An 11,363-nucleotide genomic window follows, 5' to 3' on the forward strand; every position below is an offset into this window, starting at 1 on the left:
GGGCAAAGGGCAAAAGCGGAGAGGCCATTGAAGAAGTTACTATAATGCAGGAAGGAGATGATAGTGGCTTGGACAAGTGATGGTGCTGGTGAGAGATGATCAGACCCTGGGTATACTTTGAAGATAGAGCCAATAGGACTTGCTGAAGTATTCACTATTTGAGAGAAAGAGCATGATCCAAGGTTTGGGGCCTGACCAATGGGAATGAGGGAGCTATCATTTATTGAGTTGGGAAGACTGGGAAGAGTAGGTTGGGGCCTAGGGCAGAGGTGGTGGAATCAGGCGCGGTCTGGGGCAAGTTAAGTTTGCATGTCTATCAAATATCCAAGTGGGGGTCGAGGAGGTAATTGGATATACGAGTCTGTAGCTCAGGTGGAGGGCTCGGCTGAAGATATAACATTAGGTGTTATAAACACCGTATTTAAAGCCATGAGACCAGAGGAGATCACCTTGGAAGTAAATATAAGGAAAGAAGAGGAAGTGTGAGGACTGAGCCCTAGGATACCCCAAAGTTAGATGTCTGGGGATGTGGAGGATCCAGCATGGATTCCTGGAAGGAGTGACCAGTGAGACAGGAGAATAAAAAAAGAGAAGAGCAACAAGAAGAAGAAGAACAAAGTAATATCTAGAAGCCAAGTGAACAGAGTTATTTGAGAAAAAGGGAGCCACCAGCTATATCAAATCCTGCTCATAGTTCATATAAGACCAGGACTGAGAATTGGCCATTGCCTATGTCGCGCATTTCAGCGCAAATCTCAATTGTCCGCATAGAATGTAACACGCCCTTTTTGTATATTTTGGCTTAGGGTCCAGAATTTTTTTCTGATGCTGTTGTGATTTGGATACTTTCTATTTTTCATACATGTTCTTGTATATATTGAGAACAATCAATTAGAACTTCTTGTCCCATAAAATCTTTCCAATAGAGACAGTGTTGGTGCTTCTAATTCAGGCCTTTGAGGAACCTGAGTTGTGAATGCTGATATTAAACGTGTGCCAGCTAAAAGCCCTAAATCGGGTCAGGGGTGGGTCATTATTTTTTGTTATCATTGTGGTCATGATCTCATTTTATATCTGTCCTTGGAAGTAAGTAGGCTTATGTAAAGGGGGTTATGATGAGACAATTGGCATCTCTTACTTGTTGAAGCTCCAAGGTTAAAGACACCACTCTCAGGTCGGTGGCTCTGTTGTCATTACCCCTAAAAACTCCCATCCACTGGGGCGCCTGGGTGGCTCAGTCGTTAAGTGTCTGCCTTCAGCTCAGGGCGTGATCCGGGGGTCCTGGGATCGAGCCCTGCATCAGGCTCCCTGCTCCACTGGGAGCCCACTTTTCCCTCTCCCATTCCCCTGCTTGTGTTCCCTCTCTCACTGGCTGTCTCTCTCTCTGTCAAATAAATAAACAATATCTTAAAAAAAAAAAATCCCATCCATGTGTGTCCAGTGAGGAGCAGCACAAGGTCATGCGTGAGCATGTTGGCTCATGGAAGATTACCTTCCATCATGCTGGTTCCACAGCAGGATGCAAGGGCATCAATCTGAGTTTAAATTAAGGAGATTATTTGTTTCTTCATTTCATAATATTTCATGGGCCCTGAAATGCCCTACATATTATTGTGGTCTCAGCAGATAATTCAGTTTCCAAGTCATGATGCTGAATTTGGTCCACATGCCTTTCGTTTTCTGCTTGCTTAAAAAAAACTCACAATATAACTCTAGTCTTAATTTAACGTTTTCTTACATTTGCTCTTCAAGATAGAAAGCAGAAATTATTGTGGTCGGTGTTCATGGCATTTCTGTGTACCATGGACCAAAACTCAAGAGAAAATTCCTGTGCTATTTTTAGATTAATATCATGTAGATTAATATCAGATAAGCCCTGAAAAGCCATTTAAACTCAACTAAATTGAATTAACTATACTAAATCAATTGACCTAATCTTTTTTTAAAAGTTATGAAAATAAAATACTAACATGGGAGACAAAGGAGTTTCTTTTTTTGGTGGCATCTTGGAGACTAGCCCCACATTTTGTGGCCATTTGCCCAACTGGTTTTCTATGAATAGTTTTTCAGTGGTTGCTAGATTGTAGCAGTGGATGTGGGCATTTTTCAAAGACCAGTGTTCTTCAAAGTACCATCTAGAAATCAGTAGACCGTAACAATATACCCCGGGACCCGCTTCTCAAATCTAAATGGGGACCTGGTGCTGCTGGCTGCTACAATGGAGGCACATTTTACAAAGTTGAAGGCTTCTCTTCTAAAGCGATTCACATTTGGGAAAACAAAACTCAGGTGTTAAGAGCGCGGTTGGATGGATTTTGGGGAAGAGAATGCCAAATTTGGAAAAGTCCCTTTCCCCATGGATCTCCTTATCTCTCCTCAGAGGGTCATGTTGTGATATTTGGCTTGAGGTGTAAGAGACGGAATCACCTTTGCCAAGAAATCCACGTATACAAGAAAGATGACACAAACATTTGTCTAGTTGTTTGACTGCCTTACACTCTGGTCACATGACAGTGGTGTGATGTGATGCTTAAGGTTAGGAGACCCGCTCGTAAGGTTTTGACTTTTTAATAAAACTGCTTCATGGTTACTAGTTTGGACATAGCAGGTGTTTCCATAGTTGGTTATTAACAGAGCTATAGAAAGTGAGTTTTGCCTTGTGTGATCAAAGAACTTGGGTGTTGTATGGCTCCCCTATCTTGGCTCTTATCACCCTTTCAAGATGCCCAGTGACTTCAGAACTGTAGGCCACGGTGTTGCCTGTCATTTCTGAAAGTACCTCCCCCATGGGCTTCGTACAGCCCCAGGGGTTGATGCACTTGGTGGCTCCCACAGCCATGGCCTTCTCAAATTTGTCTTTGTCCAGGTCAATCCCAAGAAACCCGGGTGCCCCAGCCAGCTTATAGCCCATGATGACCGAAAGGCTGCCCCTCCCAGGCCAAAGACAGCAAAAGTTACACCACAGGGTGACCTGTGGAAGGAAAAGTTCCTGTAAATGCTAGAAGTAGGCTCAAAAAACTAAACCTGCAAAATGTCTCCAGTATCAAGAACACAAAATTCAGAGGATCTGTATGATATCAGGATTGGATGACTTGTTCTGATGGTAATATTGCAAAGAGGATTGGAAACAGCAGAAGGTCTGAGAACAGAAAAGGAACAAAAACAGTATTTGCCAGATAATTGAAAGTGCTTTATAAAACGTTACATTATTCAAGCCTTTGTTGTGGAAGTTTCTGTAGCTTTCCCGGCCACCACCCACAACCTCATCTTGCCTCATAGTGGGATGAAATAAGTGGCAAGATCTCTATTATCTCTTCTCCACAGAGCTATCCTAAATCTGTTTGGTCTGACTAACATTTTTTTAATAACCATGACTCAGACTCATTTGTAAATAAATTGGTTTTTCATCAAAGTCAAACCTCCATGTTGCAGTTAAGTGATCCATGTGTATGTAGCTCTAGGAGGAAATGTAGTTAGATCAATTTTGGGATTTTTACTCTGTGCTATATTAAGGAAGGTTCTAGCCAGAAGTAGTTTTCTTGCTAGAAGAGTCCTAATCCTGTTTCACGTCTGGTAGCAGGGAGACCTGAACACAGGGAAACTCACGGAATGGGTATGACACTTACTGTGGTAGCTTCTCCCTATTCCCTCCTTCCCTTCCTCCCCCCCTTCCTCCTGCCCTTCCTCTTTCCTTCCCTCCCTCTTTCCTTCTTCCTTCCTTCCTTCCTTCCTTCCTTCCTTCCTTCCTTCCTTCCTTCCTTCCCTTAATGCAGAGGTTTATGGGTGAACAGGGCCTGTTTAATACCCCCTGATTCTCTGGTTTTGTCCTTCCTTGAAGGAATTACCTGAAGGAATACCTTGTGTATATATGTGTGTGCATGTGTTTTGAAATGTCTCCATCTATAAGCAGAGATTTACAGAGAACTGCAGATACATTACACCTACTGCCCATGGGTTTTAATTTCAGTTATGGCATCCTAATCCCTCAGTTCAGTTCCTGAATTTGAAGCTTTGAAACCAGTGCCGTCATTCTCTCGGGTATTATTTATTCATTCATTCATTCATTCATTCATTCAATAAATTTTCTTGATGGATTCCTTAATGGGGAGCATTTTGTACCAGAAACTAAACTGGGTATTCTCTGCCTTTCCTTCCAGTTTATGTACTAGCTTTATAAATGTCCAGATTTGAGATGGAACCTTTTGTCGGTGGTTGAATTTCAGGTTCTAGATTTAGGTACGAAAGCTTATAATTCTATCTGCCTTCTGAGCTTCATTCAGCTTTATCTCTAGTAAGTGTTTGACTTACTAAGGTGGCCCTGAAGTGGGATCATTCTAATCACAAAGCTGTACCACTCAACATTTCTCTCTAGGTCTCAGCTGCCCATCTGTAAAGTGATAGTTTCTTGCCCCTGCTGTTACCTGCCTCTGAGCCTCTAAGTGGATCATGGCCCTAGTCTGCTAACTGTGCCTTCCATCTGAAAACAATAACCCCACCAAACAAAAGAACAAACAACAAACCAACAACCCTCTCTCTTTTCTAACCTTCCTGTTCAAAGGAATGGTAATTAGAGATTAATGTCTATAGGAAATTATCCATATCATTATTGCAGAAGAATACCATAGTCTAAAATAAAAATACCAAATATAGGTAATTAAAAAATATAATTAGTTTCACTTTTTACCATTATTTTTCTTCACTGTTCCCATCCCCTTTTTGTTCTTTCTTTTTTTCTTTCTTTTTTTTTAAGATTTTATTTATTCATTTGACAGAGAGAGAGAGAGACAGCCAGCAAGAGAGGGAACACAAGCAGGGGGAGTGGGAGAGGAAGAAGCAGGCTCCCAGCGGAGGAGGGAGCCCGACGCAGGGCTCGATCCCAGGACTCTGGGATCACGCCCTGAGCCGAAGGCAGATGCTTAACGACAGCCACCCAGGCGCCCCTCCTTATTGTTCTTTAATAAAAATCTGTGTGTGTTTTTTTTTTTAAGGTTTTGTCCATTTATTTGACACAGAGAGAGAGTACAAGAAGAGGGAGCAGCAGGCAGAGGGAGAGGGAGAAGCAGATTCCCTTCTGAGTAGGGAGCCCGACTTGGGGCTTGATCCCAGAACCCTGGGCTCATGACCTGAGCCAAAGGCAGATGCTTAACTGACTCAGCCACCCAGGTGCCCCATATTCCAGAAGTGTTAAGACTGACCCTTGATAGGCTCCTGAAGATAACTTTCGAGTCCTTAGATTATCCTGTCTTATGTGAGTATCTTTGTATATCTGACACCTTAGGACATGCTAGACAGTTTATGCTAATAATGATGTATGGTGAATGCCTATTTTCAAGCCATCAACTTGACTTCTGGTGGTACTGGGGTCTGAGTAGCTGAGGTTGGTCACAGGGGTGCTGCCTGCCTCTGTCCCCAGTAGAAATCATGGACCTCAAGACTTAGGTGAACTTCCCTGGCTGACACACATTGTTGCTGGGAAACTTAAGCTCTGTCCTTGTGATATCACTGAGAGAGGACAACCGGAAGTTTGTACCTGCTCTTGCCGGGACTCTGCCCTATGCGCCTTTTTTGTTTGCCACTTTTAATCTATATCCTTTTGCTGTAATAACTGGAAACATGAAGATAAGCACTTTTCATAAATCCTTCCAGTGAATCATTGAAACAAAGGGGGGTTTGGAGACGCCCCCCCCATACGCTCATATTTTAAGTGTGACCTATTTTCAAATAAGCAAAAGCAAGATCGTATGTTCATTCAAGTGATTTGCCTTAAGATACAGCTTCCAGGAAAAAAAATTATACCTCAGAGTGGAGATTGTCTTGATTAATAGTCTATTAGCCAAGTACTAATATGGTACCAGTACATCTTATACAATAAAAAAATTATAAATACGAGTTGTAAAAATAAATCCAATGTCTCTTTTTTCACCTCTGTCTTGGTAGAAAATTCTTAAGGAAAACCTCAAGGAGACCTTTTGGAAGGAATGTTCCATCTCCAGGATTTTCCAAAGAAATCTATAAGCAAATGGTGACTAAATATGCCACTCATATGTGCATGCACACTAATGTTATAGACTCGTAGACCTCAGACTTGTCATGGCCCTGTATCTAAGATAAATCGACCTCCACACCTGCATGCCTATTTTCCACAAGCCCCTTCACCTTTTCTCATATCTTTTCCACATATTTGACATCCCCTTCTTTTATTCATTCATACATTCGTTTTTGTCCAAGTGCTATTTATTAAGCCATTTCTGTGTCCAGGCTCCTTGGTAAGCACTGTAATGAATAAAGAAGACTTGGTCTGTAGCTTCCTGGAGCTCAGAGTTTAATGAGGAAGACTAAGCTATAATGAGAGTTTGAGATCTGGGACACACACTTTAATGAAGCAGTCATGTTCCCTTGAATAATGGGAAGAGGTTTCTCCGTAGGTAGAGTAGACAGAGAAACAAGAATTTCTTGGACTGAACAGATGACCTTTGAACTGGAAGTGATGTTAAAGAACCAATCACAGACAATCCGAATAACACACATAAATGCCTTTATGCTCAGCAGGCTTCAGGGTCTCAAGAGAGACAAGTGTGGCCATTTTGTCATAGGAGGGATGAAATTGTTCCGATACAGAAGCTACTGAAAGGTTTTTGGTGAAAAAGGCAATTAGTCCAATTTATGTTTTATAAAATTACTCTGGCTGATAAATGGAAACTTCTTGGAGATGGTCAAGAAGAGTAATGAGGACAACAGAAGGGAGGCCACTGTATCATTCCAGTCAAGATGTGGTGATGGTGGTGAGTTGAAGAAAATGGACAGATTTGAAACATAGCCTGCAGGTAAAGTTAACAGGACTTGGGGCTAGATTAGGTATAAGGTGATAGAGAGGGAAGATCAAGGATAAAGAAAAGTGAAGTGGCATAAATATGGTTGGGGGCAGCGAGGAAGAAGGTTAAGAATTCAGTTTTATTGGGGCGCCTGGGTGGCACAATGGTTGAGCGTCTGCCTTCGGCTCAGGGCGTGATCCCGGCGTTCTGGGATCGAGCCCCACATCAGGCTCCTCCGCTAGGAGCCTGCTTCTTCCTCTCCCACTCCCCCTGCTTGTGTTCCCTCTCTCGCTGGCTGTCTCTATCTCTGTCGAATAAATAAATAAAATCTTTTTTTAAAAAAAGAATTCAGTTTTATGTGTATTCAGTTTGAGATACTTGTGAGACATCTAACTGGAGATGTCAGACAGGGAGCTGGATAAAAGACTTAGCAGAGAGTTTGAGTTATAAATCTGAAATCAACTAATACATAGATACATTTTTTAAGACTTTGCATTTGGACGAGACCACTACAATGTGGAGATTGCTTGTGGGAATGGCTCTACTATCTAAGAATTGTATGTTATTCTATTTACTTCTTTGACTCAATAAGAGTAACATAAATTGAGTCCGAATAATCATTCTTAAAAACTCATTCATGTTTTCATGTTATATACCAGCTAGAATGGGTCGAATTGTGTCCCCTCTTCAAATTCACATGTTGAAGTCTTAACCCCCAGTACCTCAGAATGTGATCTTATTTGGAGACAGGTTCTTCCCAGAGGTAGTCAAGTTAAAATGAGGTTATTAGGGTAGGCCCTAATCCAATATGACTGGTGACAAAGGGGAAATGAGGATGCAGGGACTGGCATAAAGAAAAGATGACGTGAAAGGGATGTCAGCAGAAGGCAGCCATGGAGAGCCCTGGGAACAGGTCCTTCCCTCATACCGCCCAGAAGGAACCAGTGTTGCTAACCCCCTGATGTGCGGCTTCTTTTTTTTTTTTTTTTTTTTTAAAGATTTTGTTTATTTATTCGACAGGATAGAGACAGCCAGCGAGAGAGGGAACACAAGCAGGGGGAGCGGGAGAGGAAGAAGCAGGCTCCTAGTGGAGGAGCCCGACGTGGGACTTTGATCCCATAACGCCGGGATCACGCCCTGAGCTGAAGGCAGACGCTTAACCGCTGTGCCTCCCAGGCGCCCCTGAGGTGTGGCTTCTGCTCTCCAGAATGTGAGACGCTACATTTCTGTTTGAGCCGCACAGTCTGTGGTACTTTGCTAGGACATCTAGCCAACTAACACACCAGCATCGATATTTATTTTGTGAACAAAGAAAGATGAATTTTAGATCTAAATTTTCAAGCCTAAAATTTCCTGAAGGAAATGTAGAGGGAACAAAATTAAATCTAGAAGTTTCATTTCCAGTTATTTAGAAGTAAAATTTCTAATCTGAAGTTTTCATTTTTTCTTCTGGTTGATTTGGCAGTGTGTAGAAACAGCCTGCCTGTGAAATATGCTCTCAAAACTTTTTTTTATTCAAAAATTTCCAGGATTCTAAGAAAACCACTTAAAAAGAATTTTTTGAAAAAGGAAGAAATGCCCATCCTGCTTCTTACCTTGTTCTTTTTTTTTTTTTTTTAAGATTTTATCTATTTATTTGAAAGAAAGAGAGAGTACAAGCAGGGGGAGCAGCAGGCAGAAGGAGAGGGAGAAGCAGGCTCCCCACCAAGCAGGGAGCCTAACATGGGGCTCGATCCTAGGACCCTGAGATCACAGGCCCCAGCCAAAGGCAGGTACTTAGCCAACTGAGCCACCTGAGTATCCCTACCTTGCTCATTTTAATAGCACTCCCATATCCAGTGGAAAATCCACATCCATTAAATAGACTCTTAGGAGTTGCATCATCAGTCTTAACAACAGAAGATTCATCCACCAGGGTATACTCAGTAAACACGCTTGTGTTCATGTAGTGACAGACTGGTTTGCCCTTGCACATGTATCTGGTAGGACCATCAGCAGGGCTCCATGACCAGTAATGCTATCTAATACATCAAAGACACATATTAGTTAATTCAGTTCAAGAGTGAGCACAGGAACAGTTTAAATGGCATTAGAACAAAATTGACTGAAACCTGCTTACTCCTAATGCAAGAGTTGCCATCCGGGTTGAGAAAGCATTGCATTCTCTGCATGGAGGCAGAAAGAGGGGGATGACTTTGTCACATGGAGGGAAAGCATCATGATATAAGTTCTCAGTCATTAACATTAAAATATGAAATAAAAATATGAAATAAACAAATGTTAATTGAATCTATGACACATGCAAGGAATTCTTAAAATATTCTAAAGTTTATAAGCGCCATAGGGTTTTCCTGCTGGAGGCTGAGATTTTGCCAAATCAAATTCACTCAGTACGATCTGTTCCCCTTGGATCCTTTTATCCTCCTTGATTGTGTTAAGGCTCTTTCTAATGATGTCCGATTGTACTATTTCCTTTAATAGGATAATCAAACCCTATTTTCCTCAACTTTGTGACTTGAAATCCACGTGCCCAGTTTCACTGTATTGACTCCTTCTCCAGTTCTTTCCAGTTGCTTTGTGTTCCACCGTCACTGGAAACTTAGATACCATTGCCCCTTTTACCACGGTCATCAGTGTGACAGATTGCTGTGGCCAAATTCTGTGTTCAAAGACAAGAACCTCGCACCAACTGGCAAACTGGGCATTTTACAGTTGGAAGGCTATTTAATTTGCTCTTGAAAAGATTATAATTGTTAAGTATGATTACCTAATATAATACTGTTGACTCGTGAAAGAATGTAAGCCTCATATAGAACCATTAGACATGATCCCTGTCCTCAAGGGATTTACGTTATTGCTGCCTCTGGCCCTACTACGAATTTCAGTGCCCTTCTGTAGTAAATCGGTGCTCTTGTGACAGAGCCAGGATGCAGATGTTACCATGTGGCCAGCACAAAGTAGATTCTTACAGCGAGGCCCTCCTAGGATTCTCTTAATCAAAGGTAGAGGGAAGGTGTGGAAGAAGGTAAGCGAGGAGCAAAGCTGTAGTTACTACAATGCTCAGGTTACTATAATGTTCAGGAGAAGGTTAAAGAAAAACTGACCGCAACACCTACTTAGCAACCTGCTGCTGAAACCAACGGTTAGGCTCTGTCTAAAGGAGGGAGGGGTGGGGGACACTCCAGGAAGTTGTCAGTTCTCCAGGCACAAATGAGCTCCTCACTGTTTGTGACAAGTAATCACAATTCTGATTCTCAAAAGATTTTGAAAGAAGTCCTTAGTTATGATTACTAACCATTTCTTTTTATCAGACACTGTGTCAATAAAAACTCAACAAAGTTTTAATAAAGCAGACTAGTAGTTTGTGTTTTAAAGGATAAGAGAGAGAGAGATTAAGAGAGAGGGGGTGAGAGAAAGGGAAACTCTTCTTGATTTTTCTCCCCAAATCTGCTGAGGAATCCTATAAAATATTTTAATTAATTTGTTCACATGCGAAATGAGTTATTCCTCATCTTTTCAGCTAATGCAACTCTGCTAGAGAGTTCTTTCAGACAGCTACATGGCTCTTTTTCCGTTTTCACGTGGTCTTCTCTCAGTACATGTCTGTGTACTAACTACTCTCCTTATCTTTTTAAAGATTTTATTTATTTATTTGAGAGAGAGAGAAAGCACAAACGTGGGGGTGGGAGAGTAGGGGCAGGGAGAAACAGGCTCCCCACTGAGCCGGGAGCTCAAGTAAAGCCAAAGAGAGAGGCTTCAGAAAGCCAACCTTGCCAACCTTGACCGCAGACTTCCGGCTGCCAGACTGTGGGAAAATCCATTTCTGTTGTTTAGGCGTCCAGTCTGTGTACTTTGTAACGGCCGCCTTAGCAAGCTGAACAACCATCTTTCACTTTTTGAATGAAAAAGAAAGTGTTCATTTAAAAAAGAGAAAAAATAATCCCCAGCGTAGAGAGAACGCTTCCTTTGGTGAGCTACCCTGACGACTAAAGCAACTTGAGACAGATACATATGTGTATGCATCCTCGTGCGGAGCACACTCCTGCATGGCTACCTTTATGTCAAGATTATGTGGCTCCTATGCTGTATCGTACATTACACACCACACTGTTACCTACAACTGGAAAGTGCTGCCTTGACGTTACTGAGTTCATCACTGGAAATTCTTTCTTTCTTTCTTTCTTTCTTTCTTTCTTTCTTTCTTTCTTTCTTTCTTTCTTTCTCTTTCTTTCTTTCTTCCTTCATTCTTTCTTTCCTTCTTCTTTCTTCTTTCTTTCTTTTTTTAAGATTTTATTATTTATTTATTTATTTGACAGAGAGAGATAGAGGGCGCACAAGCAAGGGGAGCAGAGAGGGAGAGGGAGAAGCAGACTCTCCACTGAGCAGGCAGCCCAATGGGGGGCTAGATCCCAGGACCCTGGGATCAATGATCTGAGCCAAAGACAGATGCTTAACCGACTGGGCCACCCAGGCGCCCCATCACTGGAAATTTTCTGACAGTGTGCACAAAGGAGCAAGTGCAGGGGCAGAAGGGAGACTGAAACCCAGCCT

The 11,363-nt window shown here is 42.0% G+C and overlaps 1 pseudogene; it reads right to left on the reverse strand.

The window, feature by feature from the left end:
* Positions 1–2,665: 2,665 nt before the first annotated feature.
* On the reverse strand, positions 2,666–10,698 carry LOC113263060 (all-trans-retinol dehydrogenase [NAD(+)] ADH7-like; annotated as a pseudogene).
* Between the last annotated feature and the right edge of the window lie 665 nt (positions 10,699–11,363).

The sequence above is a fragment of the Ursus arctos genome, unplaced genomic scaffold, assembly GCF_023065955.2.
Source record: "Ursus arctos isolate Adak ecotype North America unplaced genomic scaffold, UrsArc2.0 scaffold_9, whole genome shotgun sequence".
NCBI classification, from domain to species: domain Eukaryota; kingdom Metazoa; phylum Chordata; class Mammalia; order Carnivora; family Ursidae; genus Ursus; species Ursus arctos.